This window comes from Hylobates moloch, unplaced genomic scaffold, assembly GCF_009828535.3.
Source record: "Hylobates moloch isolate HMO894 unplaced genomic scaffold, HMol_V3 SCAFFOLD_16, whole genome shotgun sequence".
Lineage (NCBI taxonomy): Eukaryota > Metazoa > Chordata > Mammalia > Primates > Hylobatidae > Hylobates > Hylobates moloch.
Window position 1 is genome coordinate 19,415,101 of NW_026652291.1, and position 27,185 is coordinate 19,442,285.

The 27,185-nt window shown below is 36.0% G+C and overlaps 1 long non-coding RNA gene and 1 pseudogene across 3 annotated transcripts in view; both read right to left on the reverse strand.

The window, feature by feature from the left end:
* Positions 1-27,185, reverse strand: part of LOC116485185 (uncharacterized) — a 50,901-nt gene that overhangs the window by 6,379 nt on the left and 17,337 nt on the right. Inside the window, exons 1-5 of one of the 3 annotated variants that reach the window (XR_009210256.1) lie at positions 26,157-26,233; positions 25,906-26,027; positions 21,708-21,814; positions 19,347-19,582; positions 10,044-10,136 (exon numbers count right to left, since the gene is read on the reverse strand). This is a non-coding gene — a long non-coding RNA (uncharacterized LOC116485185). Of the gene's footprint in view, positions 1-10,039; positions 10,137-19,346; positions 19,583-21,707; positions 21,815-25,905; positions 26,028-26,156; positions 26,234-27,185 lie in introns of those variants that run through there. The other 2 variants (XR_009210255.1, XR_004252810.2) reach the window with 2 other exon arrangements.
* On the reverse strand, positions 16,099-16,218 carry LOC116456477 (5S ribosomal RNA; annotated as a pseudogene).

Consider the following 27,185-nt stretch of genomic DNA (forward strand, 5'->3'; position numbering starts at 1 on the left):
ATGGGAGATTTTAACACCTCACTGTCACCATTAGACAGATCAACAAGACAGTTAACAAGGATATCCAGGAATTGAACTCAGCTCTGCACAAAGTGGACCTAATACACATCTACAGAACTCTCCACCCCAAATCAACAGAATATACATTTTTTTCAGCACCACACCACACCTATTCCAAAATTGACCACATAGTTGGAAGTAAAGCTCTTCTCAGCAAATGTAAAACAACAGAAATTATAACAAACTGTCTCTCAGACCACAGTGCAATCAAACTAGAACTCAGGATTAAGAAACTCACTCAAAACTGCTCAACTACATGGAAACTGAACAACCTGCTCCTGAATGACTATTGGGTACATAATGAAATGAAGGCAGAAATAAAGATGTTCTTTGAAACCAGTGAGAACAAAGACACAACATACCAGAATCTCTGGGGCACATTCAAAGCAATGTGTAGAGGGAAATTTATAGCACTAAATGCCCACAAGAGAAAGCAGGAAAGATCCAAAATTGACACCCTAACATCACAATTAAAAGAACTAGAAAAGCAAGAGCAAACACATTCAAAAGCTAGCAGAAGGCTAGAAATAACTAAAATCTGAGCAGAACTGAAGGAAACAGAGACACAAAAAACCCTTCAAAAAATTAATGAATCCAGGAGCTGGTTTTTTGAAAAGATCAACAAAATTGATAGACTGCTAGCAAGACTAATAAAGACGAAAAGAGAGAAGAATCAAATATCTGCAATAAAAAACGAAAAAGGGGATATCACCACCGATCCCACAGAAATACAATCTACCATCAGAGAATACTACAAACACCTCTACACAAATAAACTAGAAAATCTAAAAGAAATGGATAAATGCCTCGACAAATACACCCTCCCAAGACTAAACCAGGAAGAAGTTGAATCTCTGAATAGACCAATAACAGGCTCTGAAATTGTAGCAATAATCAATAGCTTACCAACCAAAAAGAGTCCAGGACCTGATGGATTCATAGCCGAATTCTACCAGAGGTACAAGGAGGAACTGGTACCATTCCTTCTGAAACTATTCCAATCGATAGAAAAAGAGGGAATCCTCCCTAACACATTTTATGAGGCCAGCATCTTCCTGATACCAAAGCCTGGCAGAGACATAACCAAAAAAGAGAATTTCAGACCAATATCCTAGATGAACATTGATGCAAAAATCCTCAATAAAATACTGGCAAACCGAATCCAGCAGCACATCAAAAAGCTTATACACCATGATCAAGTGGGCTTCATCCCTGGGATGCAAGGCTGGTTCAACATACTCAAATCAATAAATGTAATCCAGCATATAAACAGAACCAAAGACAAAAACCACATGATTATCTCAATAGATGCAGAAAAGGCCTTTGACAAAATTCAACAACCCTTCATGCTAAAAACTCTCAATAAATTAGGTATTGATGGGACATATCTCAAAATGATAAGAGCTATCTATGACAAGCCCACAGCCAATATCATACTGAATGGGCAAAAACTGGAAGCATTCCCTTTGAAAACTGGCACAAGACAGGGATGCCCTCTCTCACCACTCCTATTCAACATAGTGCTGGAAGTTCTGGCCAGGGCAATCAGGCAGGAGAAGGAAATAAAGGGTATTCAATTAGGAAAAGAGGAAGTCAAATTGTCCCTGTTTGCAGATGACATGATTGTATATCTAGAAATCCCCATTGTCTCAGCCCAAAATCTCCTTAAGCTGATTAGCAACTTCAGCAAAGTCTCAGGATACAAAATCAATGTACAAAAATCACAAGCATTCTTATACACCAATCACAGACAGAGAGCCAAATCATGATTGAACTCCCATTCACAATTGCTTCAAAGAGAATAAAATACCTAGGAATCCAACTTACAAGGGATGTGAAGGACCTCTTCAAGGAGAACTACAAAGCACTGCTCAATGAAATAAAAGAGGATACAAACAAATGGAAGAACATTCCATGCTCATGGGTTGGAAGAATCAATATCGTGAAAATGGCCATACTGCCCAAGGTAATTTATAGATTCAATGCCATCCCCATCAAGCTACCAATGACTTTCTTCACAGAATTGGAAAATCTACTTTAAATTCATATGGAACCAAAAAAGAGCCCGCATCGCCAAGTCAATCCTAAGCCAAAAGAACAAAGCTGGAGGCATCATGCTACCTGACTTCAAACTATACTAAAAGGCTACAGTAACCAAAACAGCATGGTACTGGTACCACAACAGAGACATAGATCAATGGAACCGAACAGAGCCCTCAGAAATAATGCCGCATATCTACAACTATCTGATCTTTGACAAACCTGACAAAAACAAGCAATAGGGAAAGGATTCCCTATTTAATAAATGGTGCTGGGAAAACTGGCTAGCCATATGTAGAAAGCTGCAACTGGATCCCTTCCTTACACCTTATACAAAAATTAATTCAAGATGGATTAAAGACTTACATGTTAGACCTAAAACCATTAAAGCCCTACAAGAAAACGAGGCAATACCATTCAGGACATAGGCGTGGGCAAGGACTTCATGTCTAAAACACCAAAAGCAATGGCAACAAAAGCCAAAATTGACAAATGGGATCTAGTTAAACTAAAGAGCTTCTGCACAGCAAAAGAAACTACTATCAGAGTGAACAGGCAACCTACACAATGGGAGAAAATTTTTGCAACCTACTTATCTGACAAAGGGCTAATATCCCATCAAAAAGTGGGCAAAGGACATGAACAGACACTTCTCAAAAGAAGATGTTTATGCAGCCAAAAAACACATGAAAAAATGCTCATCATCACTGGCCATCAGAGAAATGCAAATCAAAACCACAGTGAGATACCATCTCACACCAGTTAGAATGGCCATCATTAAAAAGTCAGGAAACAACAGGTGCTGGAGAGGATGTGGAGAAATAGGAACACTTTTACAGTGTTGGTGGGACTGTAAACTAGTTCAACCATTGTGGAAGTCAGTGTGGCGATTCCTCAGGGATCTAGAACTAGAAATACCATTTGACCCAGCCATCCCATTACTGGGTATATACCCAAAGGACTATAAATCATGCTGCTATAAAGACACATGCACACGTATGTTTATTGCGGCACTATTCACAATAGCAAAGACTTGGAACCAACCCAAATGTCCAACAACGATAGACTGGATTAAGAAAATGTGGCACATATACACCATAGAATACTATGCAGCCATAAAAAAATGATGAGTTCATGTCCTTTGTAGGGACATGGATGAAACTGGAAACCATCGTTCTCAGTAAACTATCACAAGGACGAAAAAGCAAACACCGCATGTTCTCACTCATAGGTGGGAATTGAACGAAGAGAACTCATGGACACAGGAAGGGGAACATCACACTCCGGGGACTGTTGTGGGGTGGGGGTAGGGGGGAGGGACAGCATTAGGAGATATACCTAATGCTAAATGACGAGTTAATGGGTGCAGCAAAACAACATGGCACATGGATACATATGTAACAAACCTGCACATTGTGCACATGTACCCTAAACCCTAAAGTATAATAAATAAATAAATAAATAAATAAACGAAAAGCAAAAAACATTTTTTTTCTTAATTCTGGCTGCCATTCAAGCTCTCTTGAAACTGGTTTTCTCTTGCCCTCAGATAAAATATCAGTTGAGTCTCATAGCTTATGTCCTCTCTTGAGAAATTAAATATATATATGTATGTATGTATGTATATATATATATATATATATATATATACATATACATATTTAGACAGAGTCTTGCTCTGTCATCCAGGCTGGAGTGCAATAGCACTATCTCAGCTCACTGCAACTGTACCTCCTCGGTGCAAGCAAGTCTCCTGCCTCAGCCTCCCGAGTAGCTGGGATTACAGGCACTTGCCCCATGTCTGGCTAATTTTTTATTTTTATTAGAGACAAGATTTCACCATGTTGCCCAGGCTGGTCTCGAACTCCTGGCCTTAAGTGATCTCCCTTGCCCCCAACCCTGCCTTGGCCTCCCAAAATGCTAGGATTACAGACATGAACCACTGTGCCCAGCCAAGAAATTAAAACATATATCTATGGTCAGTTATATTCACAAGAACGGTCTCAGTTTATTTATTAATTAATTTAATCCAATGTAATGATCAAAATAATCCAAACTTCTCTTAAATTGAAGCTCTTTCCTGCCTTCAGTGTGGTCTTGCTTTGAGCTGGCTGCCTGAACTGAGACTCTACAGCTGACTTCCACATTCTTTCTTTCACTTTTAGTTTCTATCCAACATCATTGATTTAGGAGAAGAGAGTAAGAAAAACAGTTAAAGGGAGCAGGGACTATTTGTAATGTTCCAGGTGAAACATGACAATGGTTACCACCTGGGCCAGATATCATAAATATCTCTGGAATTATTACACTAGTCTTCCCCTCCACCTTTCTCTCCTATTTTCTATGCTCAACACAGAAGCTAGGGTGACCCATTTCAAGAATAAATCATGCCACTCATCGGCTCAGAATCTTCTAACTGCTCCCCACTTTCTGAGTATAAAAGCTAAAATCTTTGGAAGTATATATATAATCTGGATGCTATCACCTTTCTCACTCAGTTTCTACAACCCAAGCCTCTGTCTCTTCAGTCTCTGTAAATGTTCCCACCCTGAATGTCCTTCCTTGAACACATGACATCAAGTATAGCCAAAACTTGGACACTTATTATTAATAATAATGGCTACCTTTTAGTGAATGGTTATCACATGCCAAGCACAATACTAAGCATTTCAATTAAGATAACAGAAAAGAAATGGTTATCTCTTTTTGGTGATATTATGAATATTTTTTCTTGTATCACATCTGTATTTTAGAATAAATATGTGTTACTCGATTTTTTTTTTAAAAAAAAGCATATAGAAAGACATTCTAACTATCCAGGGATACAAGACACTTCGGAGCTGCAACTCATATTGCCTTCTTTGTGATGCGATACTGAATATCTGTTGTATTTCCAACCACAGATGGTATCATTCAGTGGTGTTTAAAAGGATTTATCTTCATAAATTCTGTAAAGTACATAAAGATTCTTTTCATAGGGAATGTAGTTGTGTGTGACTCTCTATGATGAGTGTTAATGTACACGCTTGTTTTGCTAGGAAACTGAACATTTTTCAAAGATGTGTGAATTTATAATTTATTACGTGGATGAAAGATGTTCGCATATTATATTCTTTTTCTTTCTAAAATTTACTGAAGGAGAAAAAAATTCCAACTCTTAAACCATTTCTGAGTACTAAAATGTAGAATTATGGCAATTCAAATGGAGTTTATTATATATGAAAAAAAGAAAATGGAAATAATAAATTCACGGAAAGCTTAAACTAAGTAAGATAGTGATAAAATAATTTCTAACCTGGAAGTTTCCTGGTCTTGGTGTCAGTTAGAGGGATTGGAGGGGAAAAGCTACAGAAAGAAGATACAAGCTGAGAAAATGAAGACATTCTCATGATTAACAGGCCATTAGAAGTGAATTATAAAACATACCCTGGAGCCAGAATATCATTTTACTTACTGTTAAAAATGGAGAATCTATATTTCAATTGAAAGAATGTTCACTATAAGCAAGACTTTCCTCTGTATCGTTAAATATGTGTCTGTGCAGTGAGAAGCATTTTAAGTTTATAATACTATAAATTAGAAGGCAAGAAGTTTAAGTCAGTAACTTATTTGACAACATAACTAGAGATAAAAACGAAAGATTAAAAATAACATATACCTATAAATTGTAAGTTGTTCCTAAAATCATCATTCTGTAAAAGTGTAAATTCATTATAAAGGTCATCAATTTATAGAAGTTGAAAAGTGAGTCAAATTAACTCTTAGGAAATATACATAGTGTAAAATATTATTGATACATTATTTATTTAGAAATTTATTTAAACAATTTCATGTATATGATATAAATATATAGAGACATTCATACTATGTACTTTTAGATAAAGAAAAAATCAATATATGCATATGTGCATATATGTGTGTCTGCATACATGTATATACACACGTATGTATGAAATTAATATATACATTATATACAATATGAGCATGCTCTAATTTTAAAAAGAGTTAAAATGTCTTGAATTCAGTTCTCAGGCATGCCTTGTAATTTTTTAATCAACTCACTTCACTTGAATTTTTTTAAGTGCTTATCATTATCTGAATGGCTTCTTTCCTTACAAGTAGGTTGACTGGCTTATTCTCTGTCTACCTTCAACTAAAATGTGAGCTTCCTGTGAATGTTTTTGAGTAACAAATAACCAGCTCCCAGGATAGGGCTAGGATCATAGTAGAGACCTCTATAAGTATTATTTGAGTGAATAAATAAATCTACCATTGAACATCAATGCGTAAACTATAATTTGTGAGCCTACATTTTATTGTGTCTTTTTCTTTTAAATCCCTAAGGCATATTGAAGAAATCTTTAATAACCCAATATTATGTATTTATATATTAAATTTCTACTTTAGGAACAATAATGTTGGTGTAGAAACAAATATAACATAATTTTTGTTATTGTTATACTCACAGGTACTAATCTGATGAGACACAGCAGTTGTTTTTAGTGAATAATATAATACATCCTAATTATAACACACTTGGACTTTGAAAATAGATTTATAAGAAAAAATAACTTTTACTAAACCAAAGTACTTTATTTTTCAAGTTTCGCTATACTTTAGTTTGACAGCAATTGATTACGGGGAAAGCTATGAAAAAGTGACAACAAATTATCTTCCCCAAAATGAGTTAGGACTTTTCTTTTAAAATTAAAGATGGCAGAAAGAAGGCTCCTCTCTGGATTAAGCACCTATAATTGTACCCAGGGTGACCTTGATTTCCCTGTCAAATTATATTTATCTTAAAATTTAAAAGGATTCTGTTTGTCTTTAGAAACAATTTACAGTGGCTGGACACAGTGGCTCATGCCTGTAATCCTAGCACTTTGGGAGGCCAAGGTGGGTGGATCACGAGGTCAGGAGATCGAGACCATCCTGGCTAACACGGTGAAACCCTGTCTGTATTAAAAATACAAAAAATTAGCCAGGCATGGTGGCAGGCGCCTGTTGTCCCAGCCACTCGGGAGGCTGAGGCAGGAGAATGGCGTGAACCTGGGAGGTGGAGCTTGCAGTGAGCCTAGATCGCACCACTGCACTCCAACCTGGGCAACAGAGCAGGACTCCACCTCAAAAAAAAAAAAAAAAAAAAAAAAAACAATTTACAGTTTAGCAGAGGTGAATTAATAAGAAAAAAAAGAGGGGAAATATAAACTGCAAAAAAACAAAAAGCAAAACAAAACACTGATAGAAACTATGTGGGTAAAATGGACAGGCTTATTCTTTACCACTCGGTTATCAAGAGGTTGATGCAACTGAAGGAAATTTTTATGTGAAAAATCATACAAATGATTCAACAAGTCTATGAGTTGGTTCTCTGGAAGAAGAAATAAGGTAAACAGACTATTAATTAGACTAATAAGGATAAAAAGAGAGAAGATTCAAATAAACACAATCAGAAGTTACAAAGGGGACATTATCACTGACCTCACAGAAATACAAAAACCCTCAGAGACTACTATCAACACCCCTCTGCACACAAGCTAGAAAACCGTAAGAGATGGCTACATTCCTGAAAACATACAACCTCTGAAGAGTGAACCCTGAAGAAATTGAATCCCCGAAAAGATCAATAATATGTTCCAAAATTGAATCAGTAATAAAAAGCTTACTAATCAGAAAAAGCCATGGACCAGATGGATTCATAGTCAAATTCTACCAAATGTAAAAAGAAGAGCTGGTACTATTCCTACTGAAACCATTCCAAAAAATTGAGGAGGAGGAATGCCTCAATAACTCATGCTATGAGACTAGCATAATCTTGATACCAAAACCTAGCTAAGACACAACAAAAAATAAAAACTTCAGGTCAAGATCCTTGATGAATATCTATGCAAAAATCCTCAACAAAATACTAGAAAACTGAATCTAGCAGCACATCAAAACCTTAATCCACCATGATCAAGTAGGATTTATCCCTGAGATGCAAGGTTGGTTCAACATACGCAAATCAATAAATGTGATTTATCACATAAACAGAACTAAAAACAAAAACCACATGATTATCTCAATAGATGCAGAAAAGGCTTTTGATAAAATTCAAAATCCTTTCATGTTATAAAAGCTCAACAAACTAGTCATTGAAGGAATGTACCTCTAAATAATAACTTTGTCATCTATGGCAAACCCATAGACAACATCATACTTCATGGCCAAAAGCTAGATGCATTCCCCTTGAAAACTGGAACAAAACAGGAATGCCCTCTCACACCATTCCTATTCAACAAAGTACTAAAAGTCCTAGCCAGAGTAATCAGGCAAGAGAAAGAAATGAAAAGCATCCAAATAGAAAAAGAATAAGTCAAATTATCTCTGTTTTCAGATGCAATGATTCTATACCTAGAAAACTTCATATTCTCGGCCAAAAAGCTCCTTGATCTTGTAAACAACTTAAGCAAATTTTCAGGATACAAAATTAATGTACAAAAATCAGTAGCATTTATATACACCAATAAAATCCAAGTTGAGAGCCAAATCAAGAATGCAATCCTATTTACAATAGCCACAAAAAGAAAAAAAAATGCCTAGGAATACAGCTAACCAGAGAGGTGAAAGATCTCTACAATAATAATTACAAAACACTTCCCAAAGAAATCAGAGATGACACAAACAAATTGTGAAAACATTCCATGCTGATGGGTAGGAAGAATCAATATAGTTAAAATGGCCATATTGTCTAAAGCAATTTATGGATTCAATGCTATTGCTATAAAAGCATCAATGACATTCTTCACAGAACTAGAAAAAGCTATTTTAAAATGCACAGGGAATGTAAAGGAGCCTGAATAGCCAAAGCAATCCTAAGCAAAAAGAAAAAAGCTGGAGACATCACATTACCAAACTTCTAACTATGCTACAAGGCTACAGTAACCAAAACAGCACAGAACTGGTACAATAACAGACACATGGACCGATGGAACAGAATAGGGAGCCTAGTAAAAATGCCACACACCTATAACCATTTGATCTTCAACAAAGTTAACAACAACAAACAATGAAGAAAGGGCTCCCTATTCAAAAAATGGTGCTGAGATAACTGGCTAGCCATAGGCAGAAAATTGAAACTGGACCCCTTCCTTTCACTATATGCAAAAATTAAGATGGACTAAAGACTTAAATGTAAAATGTAAAATTATAAAACCCCTGGACAATAACCTAGGAAGTACCATTCTGTACATAAGATCTGGCAAAGATTTCAGGATGAAGATGCCAGAAGCAATTTCAACAAAACCAAAAATAAACAAATGGGACTTAATTAAACGAAAGAGCTTTTGCACAGCAAGATAAACTATCAACAGAGTAAACAGGCACCTTACAGAGTGGGATAAAATATTTGCAAACTATGCATCCAACAAAGGTCTAACTAACATCCAGAATCTATAGGAAACTTTAACAAGCAAAAAACGACCCCATTAAAAAGTAGGCAAAGGCCATGAACAGATAAAAGACAAACAAGCAACCAACAAACATATGAAAAAATGCTCAACATCACAAATCCCACCAGTCAGAATGGCTATTATTAAAAATTCAGAAAATATAATAAAGGTGCTATTGGGGTTGCAGAGAAAAGAGAATGCTTATACACTGCTGGTGGGAATGGAAATTACTTCAGCCATTGTGGCAAGCGGTTTGGTGATGCATTATTCTGTTTTCACACTACTATAAAGAACTACCTGAAACTGGGTAATGTATAAAGAAAAGAGGTTTAATTGACTCACAGTTCTGCAGACTTAACAGGGAGTATGACTGGGAGGCCTCAGGATACTTGCAATCGTGGCAAAAGGGGAAGGGGAAGCAATGACCTTTTTCACATGGAGACAGGAGAGAGAGAAGAAAGGAAGATGTGCCACACACTTTTAAAACATCAGATCTCCTGATAACTCACTCACTGTCATGAAAACAGCAAGGGGGAAATCCATCCTTGATCCAATCACCTCCCATTCTGATGAATGTTGTGTTCTTTGTAATCTCATAACTCTGTCCTGGTAGATTGACAAATAAAACAGTAAATTAATTGCAGATACATGAAACTTGCCTTTCCTTTAAAAAATATGTTAATAATATAAAAAATGACAGAAATATTTGTCTTCAGTATTTTATATTCCATTCAAATTTGAAGTTTACTTTTTCTTATGGATTTTCTGCATTATTATATTTTCATGATATTGAAATATTGATATTCTATAAAATATTCTATAAAAATGTTTCATAGGTATTAAATAACATTTTTGAAATATTTCGATGCAACTTTATTCAGTACATTAAAATATTTTGACAATTTCTTTGTAGGTTGCACCCTTTATCAATATAAAATGACTCATCGTTGTCCCTTTGAGTGGTTTTGCTTTGAATTTAATTTCATATGATGTTGATATTATATGGCAACCACTACTATATTATATTTGCATTTGCTGAATATATATTTTTTCACTTTTAACATTTTTTTGTCTATGATTTGGTTTTACTTCTACAAAGAGCACGACTGTTTTTATGTGCCCTTATATGAATGTTACTATTAAAACTTTAAATCCATTATATTTATTATTTTGCCTGGTATATTTGACTATTTGTCATCTTTTTTTTTTCTCCTCAAGAATTTCCTACAAAAGCTTCATATTTTATAACAAATACTTGCTGGGTCACTGCCCAACCCTGCCTCATCTTCCCTCACAGTCATGCTGATACTAGTTGTCAATCTCATTGTAGAAGTACTTTCAGTTTACTTAGCCTACCACCCATACCTGTAGATACTGAGAACAAGGGTAACAGCCATTCTTTCCGTTGTGGCAACCTTGTACTTTCCAGGAAACACAAGCATATTTTATATTTGCTTCCTAGACCAATGATTCACAACCATTTTTACACACATACAATCATCTGGAAAGTTTTTACAAAAAGGCGATGTGTGGGCTACTCCCAACCTCACCCCTCTTCCTGACCAAGATTCTGATTTAATTCCTCTGGGGTGAGCTCTCAAAATGATTATGTTAATAAAAATGTCTTCAAGTGATTTAATTGTATCCAGAATCTCCATTATAGACTATTCACCAGCTTTCCCTTCTGCCCCGGCAGCTCCCACTTTGTCCTTCCCACCCACTCTGAGCTCTGGAACAGATTTCTTCTCATGTTGTAGCTTGCATGTTTCCTGACCTTTCTGCAAAGTTATCCTCTAAACAATATATTCCCAACATTCCTTCTGGCTTTCAGGCTTAGAGATGTCATCTTTTGCTAGTTTCCAACTCTGCTATCAATTTTTCTTTTTATACAGTCATTGTAGTGTTCAGTAAAAATTCTGAAAACGATGGGGTGGGGAAGATATAAATAACCGGGTTGAGTTTTGAATCAGAACCAACTCTCGATATGGAATTGTTATCAAATAATTACTATTTGATGATACTTTCAAAGTTCTGATGTAGAAACTGATTCCTATGTATTATTCATTCCTAGATAGTAATGACTAAACATCCAAAAAATTAAACTAGATTAAAAGAAAATTAAAATGTTTTCTATTTATAAGATAATGTGCATTTTAAAGAATGTTTCATAACAGAAAAAGATAAGAACATATAGTTTATATAGTCTATACAGTTTATAATTTTTATTGAAATTATATCTTTAATTGCTCTAGGATTAATCCAGTGAAATTGTTGATAACAACAATACAAGTAATAATAGTAGTAGCATTTATTGATTTAAATTCTAGAAAAGTAATCGTCTTTCAATTGCCAACATCATCATCATCATCATCACCACCACCAACATATTTAAAACCTACTAAGTAATTATTATATGCCAGGCTCCGTTCTAAATTCATTAACTTTTAAATCTTTACAATAATACAGTTATGTGAATATTGTTGTCAAATGTTGATGAAACAAAGAGAAAGAGAGTTTAAGTTGATTGTTTGAGGTCATGGTGTTAAACGCAGGTAGACAAACTCTTTTATTTTTGTTCAAAGCTACTATGAAGTCCTGTTAGCATGAATGATCTTTATTTTCTTCAGTATGCCTTTGGTTTTATTGTCAACATTTTACTATAATAAATGACTATTATTATTAACAAGAATAAAATGTCAAGTAATAGTTATGAAAAATTTTAGCTCAAGACAAATAGTTACTGGAAGCATTTATGTGGACACTAACAATATTAAAACATTTGTCAAGTTCATTTGAGATTCTTCATGTGCAAATGTCACATACAAATTTCTCTGAGAAAAAAAAATCTTTTCCATTACTCTTCCAAATGATATTTATTTTTCTCTGCTTTTTAAATGTTGATTCTTGGTCTACATTACTTGGGACTATAAGGCCTCAATTTTAGTTTTATGGAAATTAGATTAAGCTTGCTAAACACTTAATAGTCAATTGCCTTGCAAGGAATAGAAATCACTTTCATTAATATTTCCCGAAGGATCAGATTTCAATGCAACAACAACTTATGGTTTGGACTGGTTGATGTAAATGTTTAACATGTTTGGCAAACAAAGAACCAGCTCTTTCATTTTATTAAGATAGATATCTGTACATATCTTAAATGTGTGTTTGAGGCATATGGAAAAAGAAAAGAGGTGATGAGTTGCAAATCAAGATAGTATTGAAAATGGTATGTCCACAGTGCTAGATGTCAAGTACTGTGCTTGTTACTATTGACTAAAGATACTGAGATAAGCTCATCTAGTAGAAGGAGAAACTCACTAATAAATAAATGATAATTTGACATGATTTATATGATTCCGGGGTATGCAGATGGTGTCTGGAGAAAGCACAGAGAACGGAGATGCTAACTCGATACTGGAAACAGTGGAAATACTTTGAATATTAGAACAGGAAGTTGACCATGCCCATCACCAACATTTCCTATACCCTGAGCTAGAGTACAAGTGGAAGCCTATATACCATATGTCAAAATATTTAAAGCTTACAAGTCAAAGTAACAAGCTGTTAAATAAAATAGATTTCACTGTATATCCATAACAACATAATAGCAAATACATGTACAGCTATGGTGTTTACATAACACAATCAGTCAAACATCAGCAATGACTAATTATTACTGCATTTGTCTTGCTGTTCAGTGGATAGGCCAACCATGTTCTCATGAGTAACAAAATGCTTACGATATAGGAAGGATTATATATTTTCTATTTGCTTTTTGTTGCTACATAGCAAATTAGCATAGACTTAGCAGCATAAAACAACACAAATTTCAGATGTTACTTTTTCTGGGGGTCAAAAGTCCAGAAACTAGTTAGTTGGGTCCTCTGTACAGTCTTACCAGGTTGAAATTGAATTGTTGGCCAAAACTGCAATGTTATCTGAGTCCCCTTCCAATCTCAGTATCATTGGCAGAATTCATTTCCTTGTGGATGTAAGACTAGGGTTCTCATTTTCTTGTTGACTCTCAATCTGAAACCATTCTCCAGCTCCTAGAGTCTGCCTGCACTCCCATCCACATATACAAAGTATATTAGCATGTTTGGCAAACAAAGAACCAGCCCTTTCATTTTATTAAGATGGATTTCTGTACATATCTTAAATGTGTGTTTTGGGGCATATGGAAGAATAAAACAGGTGACAGGTTAAAAATTAAGATTACTTTTAATGGCAAAAACCACAATTATTTTTGCATCAAATTTATATATATATATATATAATTATATATAGATAGATGCTTGACATCTAGCACTGTGGACATACCATTTTCAATACTATCTTGATTTGCAACTCGTCACCTCTTTTCTTCTTCCATATGCCTCAAAACACACATTTAAGGTATGTACAGATATCTATCTTAATCAAATGAAAGAGCTGGTTCTTTGCTTGCCAAACATGTTAAACATTTACATCAATGTTAAACATTATACCCTGGTGTGTGTATATATATACCAGGAGACTAGAATACAGCAAACTCCTTTAAAATAAGTGACTAAATATTACATTAGTATTTAGGAAACACATAATTCCTTGGATCCTTTATGTAAAATAAGAAAGGTAGCAGGGCATGGTGGCTCACACCTGTAATCCCAGCACTTTGGGAGGCCGAGGTGGGCAGATTACAAGGTCAGGAGTTCAAGATCAGCCTGACCAACACGGTAAAACCCCATCTTTACTAAAAATACAAAATTAGTCAGGCGTGGTGGCAGACCCTTGTGGTCCCAGCTACTCAGGAGGCTGAGGCAGGGGAATTGCTTGAACCCGGGAGGCAGAGGTTGCAGTGAACCAAGATCAAGTCACTGCAGTCCAGCCTGGGCAGCAGAGCAAGACTCCATCTCAAAAAAGAAAAATGTTGATAACAATTTTAATGTTTGAGGAAGAGTAATTTTAATATTTTGATAGAATATCTCCAAGATGTCCCAAGAAGAAAATATCATTGAAAGTAAAACATCGAAATATAAATTCATGGAAAGAAAATTAATCTATGTGTTTCATTCTGATTTCAAGAAATAAACTCTCCTCATGATCAAATTCTCATCTTCTGTATACTTTACTTGATTCTTGGGCTAAGCCTGCTAAAATAAAATGGACCATAAACATTATTATTCTTCATGCCTATATTTTACATTTTTGGTAACTGCTGACAATGTAATTGCTGTAAAACAGATTTTTCACATTTATGTAAAATACAATGGATTTGTATTCTCCCAGAAAACCAGATAAGCCAGGAAGATTGGCCTAAAAGATCAAGCTAGTAAACATTCACTCAATCTCATATCAAATGTTTAAAACTAATTCAATAACTGCTCTTAGGATTAATAAAGAAAAAGCCATTCGGCATACAATTGTGTTGCCTTCTTCTTTAGTAGTTTTACCACATCAAGGAGCTGTGTTGAGTTCTTGGTTAAAACAAAGGAAAATATTCAAGTGAGAGCTGACGTGTCCACAGAAGTATGACACATTAATTGGTTGATTAATGATGAATATTTACCCGTTGATAGGCTACACTTTGCTATTGGTGACTTTTAATTCAGCCTGAATAGGTGCAACTCTTTCAAAATAGACAGTGACATTATAGACACTAAAGCTGTCAGAATTTGATGAAGAGGAAATGTGGCCTCTGCCATTGGCTGATTAATGGCTTTGCCATGTAAGTGATGTCATACACTTCTCTCTACTATTTCATTTAATAATGCACAAAATGAGTGTCATAATAAATGCACATCCTTCTGGGGCTCAGTGCAGGAGGCATCAAAAGAACAGCTATTTATAAACACCTTTGTTCCTCCCAGGCAAAGGTTGGAGCCAGTTTATAACAAAATCTCACCTACATCTTTCAGATGCAAGCTGGAGGTCAGCAACAGAGAACACAGTGACTGTGGCAACTAAAAGATCTATTAAACATCTACATACGTGTTTGAAAAGATTGTAGACCTATCTTTTACTCATCTGGACTCTATGGTTGAAAATGTCAAGCTGGGGTTATCAGTCTCTCATTACAAAATTCACCAAGTAAAAAGGCCTAAGATTAAAAGTCATCGGGTCATCTTTGTTCTAATAATATTGCTTCTGATTTCATCCTTGAAGCTTATTTTGTTAAAACAGAACAAATGTTACACTGTGTCTCAATGTAATTTTTACAAAATGCTCAATTTTGTATTCTAAAGACTGACATATAGATATACATATTTTTATTACAACTATGCATGCCACTTTTTTGCTAAGTTACATTCCCAATAATTTCTCTTGAAGTTGATGGCATTTTAAAAGTCTTAGGAATGCAGTATGTGGAGATTAAACCATAAAGGTTGGTGTCTGAGTTTTTGAAGATGATTTCAAAGTCACTATTAGTTTTCAGTTTATCAGGTAAGAGATAAACAATGAGGGAGGCTATTTCTTAGAACTCATCATTTATCCAGCCTGACCAGTATCTTAACAACTCCACAAAAGCTAATTAGAAGTTAAGGGAAACTAGAAAGGTTTTTGATTGCTTAAAATTTTTTTTTAGACAAGCCTACAGCACCTGGTATTCCCAGGCGGTCTCCCATCCAAGTACTAACCAGGCCTGACCCTGCTTGGCTTCCAGAGATCAGACGAGATAGGGCACGTTCAGGGTGGTATGGCCATAGACAATAGATTCAATGCCATCCCCATCAAGCTACCAATGACTTTCTTCACAGAATTGGAAAAAACTACTTTAAAGTTCATATGGAACCAAAAAAGAGCCCACATCGCCAAGTCAATCCTAAGCCAAAAGAACAAAGCTGGAGGCATCACGCTACCTGACTTCAAACTATACTACAAGGCTACAGTAACCAAAACAGCATGGTACTGGTACCACAACAGAGACATAGATCAATGGAACAGAACAGAGCCCTCAGAAATAATGCCGCATATCTACAACTATCTGATCTTTGACAAACCTGACAAAAACAAGCAATGGGGAAAGGATTCCCTATTTAATAAATGGTGCTGGGAAAACTGGCTAGCTATATGTAGAAAGTTGAAACTGGATCCCTTCCTTACACCTTATACAAAAATTAATTCAAGATGGATTCAAGACTTACATGTTAGACCTAAAACCATAAAAACTCTAGAAGAAAACCTAGGCAATACCATTCAGGACATAGACATGGGCAAGGACTTCATGTCTAAAACATCAAAAGCAATGGCTACAAAAGCCAAAATTGACAAATGGGATGTAATTAAACTAAAGAGCTTCTGCGCAGCAAAAGAAACTACCATCAGAGTGAACAGGCAACCTACAGAATGGGAGAAAATTTTCTCAACCTACTCATCTGACAAAGGGCTAATATCCAGAATCTACAATGAACTCTAACAAATTTACAAGAAAAAAACAAACAACCCCATCAAAAAGTGGGCAAAGGACATGAACAGACACTTCTCAAAAGAAGACGTTTATGCAGCCAAAAAACACATGAAAAAATGCTCATCATCACTGGCCATCAGAGAAATGCAAATCAAAACCACAATGAGATACCATCTCACACTAGTTAGAATAGCCATCATTAAAAAGTCAGGAAACAACAGGTGCTGGACAGGATGTGGAGAAATAGGAACACTTTTACACTGTTGGTGGGACTGTAAACTAGTTCAACCATTGTGGAAGTCAGTGTGGCGATTCCTCAGGGATCTAGAACTAGAAATACCATTTGACCTAGCCATCCCATTACTGGGTATATACCCAAAGGACTATAAATCATGCTGCTATAAAGACACATGCACAAGTATGTTTGTTGCGGCACTATTCACAATAGCAAAGACTTGGAACCAACCCAAATGTCCAACAGGGATAGACTGGATTAAGAAAATGTGGCACATATACACCATGGAATACTATGCAGCCATAAAAAATGATGAGTTCATGTCCTTGGTAGGGACATGGATGAAACTGGAAATCTTCATTCTCAGTAAACTATCACAAGGGCAAAAAACCAAACACCTCATGTTCTCACTCATAGGTGGGAATTGAACAATGAGAACACATGGACATAGGAAGGGAAACATCACACTCTGGGGACTGTTGTGGGGTGGGGGTAGGGGGGAGGGACAGCATTAGGAGATATACCTAATGCTAAATGACGAGTTAATGGGTGCAGCACAACAACATGGCACATGGATACATATGTAACAAACCTGTACATTGTGCACATGTACCCTAAAACTTAAAGTATAATAATAAAATAAAGATTTTTTTTAATTCCCATCCTCTACCACGATGTAACAAGTGAATGTCAATGTAGAGAAAACATATGTACACAAGACTAGATGGTGCAGGCTATTCTCCATGGAACTGAGAATGAGGTGTTTTCAAGCTGATCATCAGTTTTATATAATTATCTCTAAGGCTTACTAGTCAGAAGTTCAAATTCAATGTTTCAGAAAAATTACATGAGATACTTTATTTTCAATTTGATTTTAATTTTGTATTCTGTTTTTCCTTAAAACATTAAACAATGTCCATTGAAAATAGCATGATCAAATAATAAAATAAATGAACCCAACACATCAATGACTTCAGTTGAGAAGCTCACACTCTGACCCATTTGGAAATTTGTAGGTGGTAAATGCTGAATTAGTCTATCCTTATGCTCACTCATCAAGTATACTATAATCTATGTATTATCTACCCCCATAGCTTTATACCAAACTGCTAAATAAGCTTTCTCATATTCTGATGGTTTTCATATACTATGGTCTTATATGATTTTTGATAACTCCAGTGTTCTTTTGGTTTCATTCTGTGTTAGTCAGTTCTCACACTGCTAATAAAGACATCCCTGAGACTGGGTAATTTATAAAGAAAAAAAGGTTTAATGGACTCACAGTTCCACATGGCTGGGGAGGCCTCACAATCATGGCAGAAGGCAAAGGAGGAGCAAAGTCATATCTTACATGGCAGCAGGCAAGAGAGAACTTGTGCAGGGGAACTCCCCTTTATGAAGCCATCAGATCTCATGAGACTTATTCACTATCGTGAGAACAGCATGGGGGGTAACCACCCCCATGATTCAATTACCTCCCAGCAGGTCCCTCCCACAACATGTGGGAATTATGTGAGCTACAATTCCAGATGAGATTTGGCTGAGGACCACAGCCAAACTATATCACCTTCCTTCACTCATCTTGTTGTTAACTTACCATGATTCAATTATCTCCCACGGGGTCCCTCCAAGAACATGTGGGAATTATGGGAGCTACAATTCAAGATGAGATTTGGGTGGGGACACAGCCAAACCATATTACCTTTCTTCACTCATCTTGTTTACTTACCCCTATAATAGAATGTCTTTTTTTTTTTTTTTTTTTGGTCTGCGTATCCTCATGAGAGTTCTAGTGAAAGCCAAGAGCTAAGCCTCTGACAAGAGAAGCTAAGAAAGCCAAAACAGTTGACCTTTGGCATTTAGTAGGAAGAGGCCAGAGGTCAAAAGAGATGATCTGGATATAAATTTTGACTCTGCAGCCAGTGCCCAACATAGACTCTGTGTAACCATTTAGAATTTGGAAGTGGGTAATGGTACATTATTTCTAGAATCAGTGGTCACAGTGGAATCAGAGACAGTTTCTGACATCTGTGGTAGTGACAGTGGCAATTTAGCCAGACCTTAGCTATTTTTGTAGCCACCCAGTGAGGGTGACCAGTGGTTCTAATTTGCAAAGGACTGAGGGATTTTTCAAGGTATCAACTCTCAGTGCTAAAATAGGGAGATCCCTGGGAAAACCAGGATGAGTCATTACCTTGCATCCAGCTCCTCAAGTTTCTTTCTCATTATCTGAAGTTGATTCTTCAGCCTCCCAATGGATTCTGTGACTTATCTATGTTACTTCCTTAAAAAGTCCTTTCTTGTTAAAATTAACAGCATCTCTTGTTGATTTCAGCATTACAAAACCCTCACTGGTATAGAAATTGGGTATAGAAAGTGGGTTGCAGGCAAGAAACCCTCAGGGAAATCAGGTAATCTGGTATTGGTTACCTGCCAAGTGAAAATATAATTATTATTTAGAGAAAAGATAGGAGATGAAACAGAAAGCTAAGTTCTCACTGGTTATAGACTGAAATTAAGTGCTTATTGAGGGTTGGCCTTAAGAAAACAAAATGATAGTTGCTATAGAAAGAACATGAAATTTTGAGAACTCTGATTGTGGAGCATTGCTTTGAACAAGTCTAAACAGCTAAATACCCCACCATGCTACAACCTCTAACTACCTGGTAAAATAACTAAACCCTAAGAATCTTCCAGGACTATGATAAAGAATCTCTCATTCTTAGCAGCTACAGAATAAAAGTGATAAAAATCTAAATGCAAAGTTCAAGTCTTTGTGTTGCTGAATTATAAAAGGAGTCAAATTCATAGTCTTTCCTAATATCATCTGCAAAATTTCAGATATTGATAAGAGGTGGGATCCTGATATTCAGACAGAGTTACAAGGCACGATGTAGTGCATTTGGGATGCTCCAATGCCCAATCTCCACCAAACCGCCTTTGTCACCCAAAGAACTTCTGCTTTGCTTGAAAATGTTTATGACTTTCTCACTTGAAGGAATTACCCTGAATCTAGAACCAAATCTTCTTCATGAGCTCTCAGCCAGTCTCCCACTCCTTTTGTCTCCATTTCTATAGCTAGAATAACCTCCCAGCTTATTTTGGAAACAAATGTTTACATTTTTAAAATGTTAGGCCAAGCACGGTGGCTCACACCTGTAATCCCAGCACTTTGGGAGGCCGAGGAGTGTGGATCACCTAGGTCAGGAGTTCGAGACAAGCCTGGCCTACATGGTGAAAACCCATCTCTACTAAAAATATAAAAATTAGCTGGATGTGGTAACAGGGGCCTGTAATCCCAGCTACTTGGGAGGCTGAGGTAGGAGAATCACTTGAACCTGGGTGGGCAGGTTGCAGTGAGCCAAGATCATGCCATTGCACTCCTGCCTGGGTGACAAGAGAGAAACTTCATCTTAAATAAATAAATAAATAAATAAATAAATAAATAAATAAAATGTTAGTGGAGTTTGTTCATTTGATTTGCAAAATTCTGGTGAAAACATCAAAATAGATCCTGAGAGTATTTGATGAAGGATAAGAGAATATAATGTTTTGGTTAAGCTGAGTTAAGTTGACTTCATCACTGTGAGTGCACTTAACAAAGACTCGATTCCACGTGTTGATTTTAGCAGTTACAATATGGATTCCATCATAGCTCATGACATCACTGAGATGATAAATACCATTTGGTAGATCATAGAATAAGAAATCAAGAAGCTAAGAAAGATCATAAAAACTGAGTGAAATTTTCTTGCTCAGTCATTCAACCATTAACTATGGTTAGTGAGAACCCAGAGTGTACCTTCTACACCAAAGCCTTTTAAAACACATTGGTAGGAAAAGAATAAACATTTCTAAAATTTTTGTATTTTAATTCTAAAATTTTGTATTTTAATTTTAAAATTTTAATATTTTAGTAGCTGGTAGGTGATGGGGCCATCAAAATGGTCTCCCTGACATAATGAGAATAAAAAGATTCCAGAGTTGAGGAGGTCGAAGACCAACATGACTTTCAGAGGTAAGTTGAGTGTGGGGGCCGTGAGAGGCAGCAGACCACCATGGGAACCTAAATGTAGAGGCTTGCAGAAGTAATTGACAGCACTTAACTAATTATAGGGGCTGTAGAGCACATATCATCAAGATGGGCATCCCATCGAGGTCCTACTTGATTTTTATAACCAATCATGGTAGATGCTTGTGACTTCTCACCCAATTTCTATTTTAAAATTATTCCATGTACTTACAAACCCAGAAAAGGCCTGGTAACTTTGAGAAAGTAACTCTTATCTTTACAAATGGTAATGATAAGTTTCTATAAATCTTCTTCCTTAAGGAAGGAGATAGGGAAATACAGAGAAAATGGTGATTTTTTTTTTTTTTTTTTTTGCAGTGGGGGATGCTGGATCTCCTGGCTTCCATTAACTCTTGAGATTACAGAAGGTCAATGTGATCTAGAGATACAACTTATAAGGGGTAGCAACAAAACTGCATTTTAATATTTGTTTATAACATTATAGGCTTACTGGGAGTCAAAAAATATCACATGCACACTTACCCAGTTCATGAACGCATGTTTGAAGTATGTCCTTAGAAACTGGCAGGTTCCCATATTAGCCCCCTGGACCACAAGCTGTTCCGATGTGAAAGGTTATAAAGAAGTCTCTGGAATGTTTTTTAAAAGTCAAAGTAAATAATACTATAATAGACTTGACTCTTGGATAACATGAGTTTCAACTGTATGAATCCAATTATACATTGATTTTCTTCCACTTCTGCAACATGTGACACAGCAAGACCAATTCCTTTTCCCATCAGCCTACTCAACATGAAGACAACAAAGATGAAGACCTTTATGATAATCCACTTTCACTTAATGAATACCAAATATGTTTACGCTTCTTTTAGATTTTGTTAATAATACTTTTTCCTAGCTTACTTTATTGTAGCAACACAGCATATAATATATATAAACTATGCTTTAATCAACTGTTTTTGTTATCAGAAAGCGTCTGGTCAACAGTAGGCTGTTAGTAAAGGTCTTAGGGAGTCAAAATCTATACACAAATTTTTGAATGTCAAGAGGTCAGTCCCCCTAATGCCTGCACTGAGCAAAGGTCAATTGTGATTATATTTCTAGTGGAATCACAAACATTACCACCAATATCAAAGATGCAAAATTTGCAAGGCAGGACTCCAATCACATTTCTTCTAGCTCTCCAGCTCAGCAAGTACAGAAGTAGATAGGTTTCGGATACCAGCAAGGACTATCAATAAACATAATCAGATAAAGACTTTAATTGCAGCTGAGGCTGCAAATGAATAAAACCTTGATACCTGGCATGAAATAAGTATGTTCTTTTTTCTATATCTACTTTGCTGTCATTTCGAAGGAATATATATTTTCATTATTTTGTCTCAGGATCATCTCAGCTCTCTTACTCTGAGACACAGTTTAGTCGACAGGAACCCTGACCATTTCACAATCCAATCCATAGAACCCTGCACAAGTCTTCATCATTTACCATATTATCTTAATTGTATTTTGAGACTGTGAAGAAATTGATGTCTTAGACACATTCAAGTGGCAGAGCAATTAAACATCATGAAAAAATAGAGGTGTTTGCTATCTCTAAAGTTTCTGCGGATCAAGGAATCTGTGTTGTGTCAGGATACTATCTATGAAGTGAAGGACTCATCACTGCTCCTGTACCGCTTATTGTTATGTAATGGTCTCCTGAATTTAGAGTTAACATGCAACACATTTGGATGAGAAGCTTGGTTACATTAACCAGTAACTAAGGAGGCTGTCAACTATGGGTGTGACCCAGGGCCAGAAAAATATCTTCAGCTGGTTTTGATTAAAGTGCAAACTGCCCTTCTTTTTGACCCAGCTAATTCTATGACAGATGAAAATGCTGAAAAAAAGGCTGTATGAAGTTTATAAGATTATGAGGCAAAGGTATGCTTTATTGGGCATGAGTTTATTTTCTTTTTGAGACAAAGTTCTGGCTCTGGTCGAGGTTGCATATAAGACCACATAGCCTCAGCAGTCAGCCAAGAATGGAATGCTCCCCCACCGAACTAGTTGAAGTTCAGCATAAATATCTTATTTATGTTGTAAATAAGTTGTATAAATACTTTATTTTACTTTTATATTAGCCTACTGAGGTAGGTGATATTGCCCATATTCTTTGCCCAGAAATAAATAAAAGTTAATAAAGTTATACATACATACATACATACATAAAACTCATAAAAGATCCCAACAGGGCAAGTTAATTGCATTCCAAATGAACTGCTAACTGAAGTGAGAAAAATCGTCTTATTTGCAGAATAACTAAAGTTGATTTCATATACCATGATTTGTTTCTGTTGTTGTTTTTTTTTAATATTTTTCATTGTCTCTGGTTTCGTCTTTTGCTTTTCTCTGTTCTTCTAAATTCAAAGAACAGAAGGCATCCTGGGAGGTATACTTTTTACAAACCCTTTAAACCTTTCGAGGGAAACTTTGAATTCTTCACAACTAGGCACACGAAATTGAGATAAAATATCTTTGAAAACAGCAAAAGCTCTTGCCTCCGGAACTGAAAGCGGTGTTGGTAATGAAACACAATAGCTTGTTTTTCTGTGGCTTTCATAGAAGTACCCAACCTACTTCCCAAACTGTCATGCATAATTTGATACAAATGGGGTATCTGCCTTTTTGGATGAAACACAGAACAGAACTGGCAGGGAGAAAACCTGTAAATTATTGTGAAGGTGGTCGACTCCCTGGGACTCAGGATAAAAGTAATTAGCTGGGAAGTCCATACTTTAATTTGCCTGAAGAGAAACAAATGAAAAAAATTATATACTCTCTCTCTCTCTCTCTGTTTGTGTGTGTGTGTGTGTGTGTGTGTGTGTGTGTGTGTGCGTGTGTGTGTGTGCGTATTCACATTTTCAGCATGACTGTTGCTTTAATCTGCCAGGGTTCAGTTTTCTCTCCCCCACTTTGAGTAAAATCCAGGTGCTGCTGCCAATATTATAATACTTATTCAATAGGCAGCAGTGGGTGGCAGCCACTTTTTCTAACCTCCTGGATCTCTCTTATTCCTTGCCAGACAAAGCGTTCACCCCTTACATTCACCGAACTTTGCAGAACAAGTCAGCTGTAAGATGATTTTGCGTGCCTCTTATTTTGCAACTCCTAGTAATTTGCTCAACAAATAACAGAAAGCCCAGTTACTTGCTGCTAGCATGAAGGCAGTTTCCTCCAGTTAGAAATACAGAATTCATCACATAGATCTCAATTCTTAAGTATAATGCTACATTCTTCAACATTTAATTTTTTCTGTGCTAACGATGGTCATAGTATATTTTCATATTTCACCCTTTCCTTCACATTTTCTTCTCATTGCTTTTCTGAGAGCAATTCATTTTATATTTATTTTTCATTTGAAAAATGTTGACAAATTTTTTCTCCTGTCAAATCGAGGTTGTGACAGACAAAAAAGTGTAAATGCATATCTGTGTAAATTTTATAAAGTAGTCAAAATGATAGACTGCATTTTAATAAAATTGAGAAATTAATGTGATGGGTGAGCGTACTTCTCTCTCAAAGATTGTTTGAAAGATAGGCATGGAATCTAATGGAGTAGACTCGTAATGGAGTAGACTCTAATTCATGGATACCAACACTGTCTTGCATTTTAAGGTGAAATTATACGCTAAAATATAACTTCAGATGGCCTCATCCCCCTCAAAGGCAGCAGTACAGAAGAAATAGAAACGTATGGACACATATACACCATGGAATACTATGCAGCCATAAAAGGATGAGTTCATGTCCTTTGTAGGGACATGGATGAAGCTGGAAACCATCATTTTCAGCAAACTATCACAAAGACAGAAAACCAAACAACTGATGTTCTCACTGATAGGTGGGAATTGAACAATGAGAACACTTGGACACAGGGCAGGGAACATCACACACCGGGGCCTGTCAGGGAGTGGGGGGCTGGGGGAGGGATAGCATTAGGAGAAACACCTAATGTAAATGATGAGTTGATGCATGCAGCAAACCAACATAGCACATGTATACCTATGTATCAAACCTGCATGTTGTGCACTTGTACCCTAGAACTTAAACTATAATAAAAAATAAAAATAAAATAATAAAGTATGTTCTATGCATATGAATATACTTAGCTTTTAAAATTATAATATATATATAATTTTTGAACTTGCTTTTTAAAAAATATAAAAATAAATATTTCCTTGTCGATACAAAAAAAAGGAACATATGCAATGCAGATATCTCCTTCCTGGCATCCTTGTCAGACCCTTCTTTTTCTGGAGCCCCTCTCATGGGACTGGTACCCAGGGCCTTACTCCCCATCCTCTCTCACCAGTCTGGTACAGCTACCAATATCTCCTACATTAACCCCAAACCAGCCACATCTTTACCCATGATTTCCAACTCCTGCCCTCTGACATGAGAGTGGCCCTAAACATATTGCCTTTCTCCCAGCTTCAGTGAGAAAGGATATTCCAAATATCTCTCCACACCTTGTCTGCCCCTTTCAGTATAATGAGATGTAAAGTGGGGATATTCTAACTTTCCAGGCCCCTGTCTTTTCTTTGCCAACAGTCACCTCTCACATTGTACTCTCTGCTCATATTCACTAGGAAAGTGAATCCTTCCCGCTCATGCCTGGAAGCTCGGGATTCATATTCCTGTCTTGGGGAATGGCAAATTGCAGGATGTTACATACCTTGGGGGAGCCACATTAAAGAAAAGAGGAATGGTGACTTCTCGCTATGCTGTCTGGAGCAAGTTCCTCACTACCTTATGATAGTACTTCATGACTTGAATGACTTCTAGAGGAGTCAGCACCTAAGAAACAAGAAATTTTGTTTTCTTCTGTTTTTTTCAATGAACAAATAACTTGTCCGAGATTTTTTTGTGTCTCTCATTGTGTATAATGCCATATTGGGCATATGGCAGGTGCCTAATGCTTAATACCTTTAAAAGAAAGCAGAACATCAGGTAGAAGGAAGAATTTTAGTTTCGAATCTTTAAGTATCTTGATTTTCTTATATTCCTGAAAAATAAAGAAAGAAAACATTCTCTCTTTGTAAATATTCTCTATTTGTAAATAGAGAGTAGTCAAAGCATGAAACACTGTCCAGTTTATACTTATCGATGAAGAATCTTTATGTTTCTAATATATGCATACATTAACTTATACCTTTATTTTGAATTAAAAAAAGATTTAGGAAGAAAAGAAAAAGGAGTAGTTCTTGTCCTTTTAAGAAGTAGAAATATACTTCTCTACTTCATTTTCCTGCAGGGCAAGACACTGAGAAACCGAGTTTAAAATCAGAGGAACTATTTTGTGAGTATTTTAGCCACTCTAAGGCTGAAATATGTTAATTAGGTGAGATAAAATAAATAGTTCTATAGACACTGCCCTCAAAAGCATCTGTTAATTCTAACTGGGCAATAGTTAAGGGAGATGAATATAGGTCGATTTTTTACACATTTGTTTAGACATCTTGTTTACAAATTTATTTAGAAGTCTTTGTTTAGGAACAAAGAAATTGACTTTGCCTCATCAAAGTTTAATTCAAATGAATTATTAGGCATTTCACAAAAAATGTTACTAAATTTTTTATAGTATACTTGACATTCTGTGATAGAAATCTTACCTAAACTCTCAACAGAGCACTGTAGTGACCCACCTGCTAGGGTGTCTTTGTACTCATTTCTAATTACATACATACACATTTGAAAGAAAATGGAGTCATAATCAATATATTTAGGCAGAGGGCGAAAATCATTCACAAAAATTAGTAAATTTAGTCTTATGATATACATACATCAAAATACAGCTGGTTGACCAGATGTTTCACTTATTTTCCTGGATATATTATGATTCTGGTGGGCTCTTTTTTTCAGCACTAGTATAGTTCAGTTTCTCTTTCTAAAAATAACCTTATCAGATGCCAACTGTAAATGTGTATGTCAGTTTTGGGGAATTGAAAATAACAT